Consider the following 6,403-nt stretch of genomic DNA (forward strand, 5'->3'; position numbering starts at 1 on the left):
GTGTTCTCTTTTGCTTTCTCCATAAGATGTAGCCGTTATCGTGCCTGAGTCTGACGAGGAAGCAGTAGAGGATGGCTGCCCAATCGGTGTGACTGCTTGCGATTGTCTGGATTCCTTGTTGCAGATGAACACATGATGGCGACCTTCACATTTGGAGCAGCTACCTCTCGTTTTACACCAACGCGCTCGATGTCCTCCCTTCAAGCACCTGCAGCAAGTGCCACTTTCCTGCACGATCCGCATCCGCTCAGCAACCGGTATATTCTGGAACGCTATGCAAGATGACAATTCATGATTGTTTTTGCAATATCTACATACTTGCTCATGATGCGTTATCTGAGCAGCACATGCCATTCCCGTTCCTGGAACATTCTTCAATGATCGGTCTGATGGCCCTTGTGACCAAGCCCGATGCGTCGTTGATTTACTTCCGAACCGATGATTGCTGATGCCTTGGGAGCCGGACTTCGTGATGATTGAACTGCCATGGTCAAGGGCTGTGCTGGTTAGCATCTTTATCTGTCGCTCACATAGCTCCATCATCTTCTCGTACGTGTCGGTTTTCTCGTCGGCTGAAAATTGTTCCCACGCGATTAATATTTTCGAATGCAGCTTCCATCTTACCAAACTAGTGAGAGGGGTGTCCCAATGTTTGATGGGTTCGTTCAGCCTTTCCATGCCTCTCACTAAGCGCTTGCATTCATTTACTACTCTGGTGAGCTCCTCTGCTGTAGCCGCGTTCATGGGCTCCAACCGGTGTAGCGCCTTGAAATACTCCCGCCGCAGAATTTTGCTATCGTCGTAGCGGTCCAGCAACGCTTTCCATGTTGACTCATAATTTCCCGCGATGAGCTGAACATGGTCAAATGGTGCTAGTGCATCGCCCTTCAATGCCGCTAGCAAATACTGCAACTTCATCACTTCGGATAGCTCTACCACCTCGTGAACCATCGAGGTGAACCTATCCTTGAACGTAACCCATTGGGTTATGTCACCATTAAATGATGGTAGCTCTATCCTGGGAAGTTTTACCTTTGCACTAGTGTTCATTGTGACCGACATTGTGCTATTAGAAAACGGTCGAGCACTTTCTTCCGCTCCTCGTTTCTCGCTAAGAAAACCTTTAACATTATGGTAGTGTTCGTAAAAGCGTTTCCCGTCAGCATCAATCGCTTGTTCGTCACACTCATCCAGGCTAGTTAACACCTTGTCCCTTGTACACTCAAAATCTCGCTTCGTGTCTTCTAACGCCTGTAGTCGGCTCGCTATTTGCGCGCGGTGCTTTGCTTCATCATAAGCACTGATGAACTCAACAAATGCATCGATCGCCCGCAAGCGATTGTTGTATGTTCGCCGCAATTGCCTAATCGCACAATCTGTTAACGGCATGTTGCTTATTGCAGTTTATCTTTTCCGAACAAGGACGACGTTACTTTCCGCGCAACTCTGATTCAGGAACGATTAATGGTACTAACACTCCGGGGACAGGTTAATGCACTTATTGGAGGTCAATCACTCCTTGCCAATTTGGGTATGCGTCGATTTCTCCCACGCCGTACCGTGTTGTCGTTGCTCACACACAGCTGATCCTTATGGCGTTCACCAGCACTCAGCGTGCACTCAACACTCTGTTCGAACTTAGTGCGCTTATTTCTCACTACGCACTCACCTACTATGCTCGCATACAACCACACTCAGCGCACGTACGCTCAATAGTGCGTGTACAAACTCTCGCTCTCTCACGCGTCCCACACTTAGTGTTCGTACGCTAATAAGTGCGTTGCCTGCAACTCGAAAATGATGCTGCAATTCGTACTGGCCACAAAGGACGCCAACTACAACTTCTATAACAACGCCAACGTCACACACAAATTATTGCTCTATAAGCAAGCCAACAATTTGGTAGACCACACCAATTGACGTAGTGGCAACTCACTCAAAGGCTTAATCTGCCTAACTGTTCTTGCACAAGTTCACGATTTCCACGCTTCACAAGTAGTGATCAATTTGTGCGTTGAGCCAAGCCGCGCTCCGATCATAACCGAAAAAACACCTATTCCGGATCGCAATTGACTATAACCGATAAAGTCTTCACAGGACGGATCCGGTTCGAAGGACCAAATGTTCGTTAGCTAATAAGGAGATGTTTCTCATATGGAGTGCAAACTTAGACTAAATTTATTTCATTAATACTACCTAGCACCTACTGCCTATCTTATTACAAATACATATGCCCTAGTGGTTGTCGTTATATCTTACAATTCGTATTCCTAGTGTGCTATAATTTATGTAGCCTATATTTAAGGCGCAAACAGATTGCAAACTTCCAGTTTCCACCAACTTTGACCAAAAACATCAACTTTGACCGTAATCATCATCTTTGGTTGCAAACTTCCAGTTTCCACCAACTTAGACCAAAAACATCAACTTTGACCGAAATCATCATCTTTGGTTGCAAACTTCCAGTTTCCACCAACTTTGACCAAAAACATCAACTTTGACCGAAAACATCATCTTTGATTTTAAACTTCCAGTTTCCACCAACTTTGACCAAAAAAATCTACTTTGACCAAAATCATCATCTTTGGTTGCAAACTTCCAGTTTCCACCAACTTTGACCAAAAACATCAACTTTGACCTAAATCATCATCTTTGGTTGCAAACTTCCAGTTTCCACCAACTTTGACCAAAAACATCTACTTTGACCGAAATCATCATCTTTCTTTGCAAACTTCCAGTTTCCACCAGCTTTGACCAAAAACATCAACTTAGACCGAAATCATCTTCTTTGGTTGCAAACTTCCAGTTTCCACCAACATTGACCAAAAACATCTACTTTGACCGAAATCATCATCTTTGGTTGCAAACTTCAAGTTTCCACCAACTTTGACCAAAAACATCTACTTTGACCAAAAACATCAACTTTGACCGAAATCATCATCTTTGGTTGCAAACTTCCAGTTTCCACCAACTTTGACCAAAAACATCTACTTTGACCGAAATCATCATCTTTGGTTGCAAACTTCCAGTTTCCACCAGCTTTGACCAAAAACATCAACTTTGACCGAAATCATCATCTTTGGTTGCAAACTTCCAGTTTCCACCAACTTTGACCAAAAACATCAACTTTGACCGAAATCATCAACTTTGGTTGCAAACTTCCAGTTTCCACCAACTTTGACCAAAAACATCTACTTTGACCAAAAACATCAACTTTGACCGAAAACATCATCTTTGGTTGCAAACTTCCAGTTTCCACCAACTTTGACCAAAAACATCAACTTTGACCAAAATCATCATCTTTGGTTGCAAACTTCCAGTTTCCACCAACTTTGACCAAAAACATCAACTTTGAACGAAATCATCATCTTTGGTTGCAAACTTCCAGTTTCCACCAACTTTGACCAAAAATATCTACTTTGACCGAAATCATCATCTTTGGTTGCAAACTTCCAGTTTCCACCAACTTTGACCAAAAACATCTACTTTGACCGAAATCATCATCTTTGGTTGCATACTTCCAGTTTCCACCAACTTTGACCAAAAACATCTACTTTGACCGTAATCATCATCTTTGGTTGCAAACTTCCAGTTTCCACCAACTTTGACCAAAAACATCTACTTTGACCGAAATCATCATCTTTCTTTGCAAACTTCCAGTTTCCACCAGCTTTGACCAAAAACATCAACTTTGACCGAAATCATCATCTTTGGTTGCAAACTTCCAGTTTCCACCAACATTGACCAAAAACATCTACTTTGACCGAAATCATCATCTTTGGTTGCAAACTTCAAGTTTCTTCCAACTTTGACCAAAAACATCTACTTTGACCGAAATCATCATCTTTGGTTGCAAACATCAAGTTTCCACCAACTTTGACCAAAAACATCTACTTTGACCGAAATCATCATCTTTGGTTGCAAACTTCCAGTTTCCACCAACTTTGACCAAAAACATCTACTTTGACCGAAATCATCATCTTTGGTCGCAAACCTCGAGTTTCCACCAACTTTGACCAAAAACATCTACTTTGACCGAAAACATCATCTTTGGTTGCAAACTTCCAGTTTCGACCAACTTTGACCAAAAACATCTACTTTGACCGAAATCATCATCTTTGGTTGCAAACCTCGAGTTTCCACCAACTTTGACCAAAAACATCAACTTTGACCGAAAACATCATCTTTGGTTGCACACTTCCAGTTTCCACCAACTTTGACCAAAAACATCTACTGTGACCGAAATCATCATCTTTGGTTGCAAACTTCCAGTTTCCACCAACTTTGACCAAAAACATCTACTTTGACCGAAATCATCATCTTTGGTTGCAAACCTCGAGTTTCCACCAACTTTGACCAAAAACATCAACTTTGACCGAAATCATCATCTTTGGTTGCAAACTTCCAGTTTCCACCAACTTTGACCAAAAACATCTACTTTGACCGAAAACATCAAGTTTGGTCGCAAACTTCAAGTCTCCATCAACTTTGACAAAAAACATCAACTTTGACCGAAATCATCTTCTTTGGTTGCAAACTTCCAGTTTACACCAACTTTGACCAAAAACATCTACTTTGCCCGAATGCATCAACTTTGGTCGCAAACTTCCAGTTTCCACCAACTTTGACCAAAAACAACTACTTTACCCGAAATCATCATCTTTGGTTGCAAACTTCCAGTTTCCACCAACTTTGACCAAAAACATCAACTTTGACCGAAAACATCAACTTTAGTCGCAAACCTCGAGTTTCCACCAACTTTGACCAAAAACATCTACTTTGACCGAAATCATTTTCTTTGGTTGCAAACTTCCAGTTGCCACCAACTTTGACCAAAAACGTCTACTTTGACCGAAATCATCATCTTTGGTTGCAAACTTCCAGTTTCCACCAACTTTGACCAAAAACATCAACTTTGACCGAAATCATCATCTTTGGTCGCAAACTTCGAATTTTCACCAACTTTGACCAAAAACATCTACTTTGACCGAAATCATCATCTTTGGTTGCAAACTTCCAGTTTCCACCAACTTTGACAAAAAAAACAACAACTTTGACCGAAATCATCATCTTTGGTTATAAACTTCCAGTTTCCACCAACTTTGACCAAAAACATCTACTTTGACCGAAATCATCATCTTTGGTTGCAAACTTCCAGTTTCCACCAACTTTGACCAAAAACATCTACTTTGACCGAAAACATCAACTTTTTTTGCAAACTTCCAGTTTCCACCAACTTTGACCAAAAACATCAACTTTGACCGAAAACATCAACTTAAGTCGCAAACCTCGAGTTTCCACCAACTTTGACCAAAAACATCTACTTTGACCGAAATCATCATCTTTGGTTGCAAACCTCGAGTTTCCACCAACTTTGACCAAAAACATCAACTTTGACCGAAAACATCATCTTTGGTTGCACACTTCCAGTTTCCACCAACTTTGACCAAAAACATCTACTGTGACCGAAATCATCATCTTTGGTTGCAAACTTCCAGTTTCCACCAACTTTGACCAAAAACATCTACTTTGACCGAAATCATCATCTTTGGTTGCAAACCTCGAGTTTCCACCAACTTTGACCAAAAACATCTACTTTGACCGAAATCATCATCTTTGGTTGCAAACTTCCAGTTTCCACCAACTTTGACCAAAAACATCTACTTTGACCAAAAACATCATCTTTGGTTGCAAACTTCCAGTTTCCACCAACTTTGACCAAAAACATCTACTTTGACCGAAATCATCATCTTTGGTTGCAAACTTCCAGTTTCCACCAACTTTGACCAAAAACATCTACTTTGACCGAAATCATCATCTTTGGTTGCAAACTTCCAGTTTCCACCAACTTTGACCAAAAACATCTACTTTGACCGAAAACATCAACTTTTTTTGCAAACTTCCAGTTTCCACCAACTTTGACCAAAAACATCAACTTTGACCGAAAACATCAACTTAAGTCGCAAACCTCGAGTTTTTACCAACTTTGACCAAAATCATCTACTTTGACCGAAATCATCATCTTTGGTTGCAAACTTCCAGTTTCCACCAACTTTGACCAAAAACATCTACTTTGACCGAAAACATCAACTTAAGTCGCAAACCTCGAGTTTTTACCAACTTTGACCAAAAACATCTACTTAGACCGAAATCATCATCTTTGGTTGTAAACTTCCAGTTTCCACTAACTTTGACCAAAAACATCTACTTAGACCGAAATCATCATCTTTGGTTGCAAACTTCAAGTCTCCATCAACTTTGACCAAAAACATCAACTTTGACCGAAAACATCAACTTTAGTCGCAAACCTCGAGTTTCCACCAACTTTGACCAAAAACATCTACTTTGACCGAAATCATCATCTTTGGTTGCAAACTTCAAGTTTCCACCAACTTTGACCAAA

At 41.1% G+C, this 6,403-nt stretch overlaps 1 long non-coding RNA gene across 1 annotated transcript; it reads right to left on the bottom strand.

Moving 5' to 3' along the window:
- Positions 1 to 2,527: 2,527 nt before the first annotated feature.
- On the bottom strand, positions 2,528 to 5,893 carry LOC125774282 (uncharacterized). Its single transcript, XR_007420746.1, has 6 exons — positions 5,493 to 5,893; positions 5,289 to 5,356; positions 4,675 to 4,742; positions 4,267 to 4,334; positions 3,765 to 4,130; positions 2,528 to 2,638 (listed from the first exon to the last, which is right to left on the bottom strand). It is a non-coding gene; the product is annotated as an uncharacterized LOC125774282 (long non-coding RNA).
- Between the last annotated feature and the right edge of the window lie 510 nt (positions 5,894 to 6,403).

Source organism: Anopheles funestus, unplaced genomic scaffold (assembly GCF_943734845.2).
Source record: "Anopheles funestus unplaced genomic scaffold, idAnoFuneDA-416_04 scaffold_323_ctg1, whole genome shotgun sequence".
Taxonomy (NCBI): Eukaryota; Metazoa; Arthropoda; class Insecta; order Diptera; family Culicidae; genus Anopheles; species Anopheles funestus.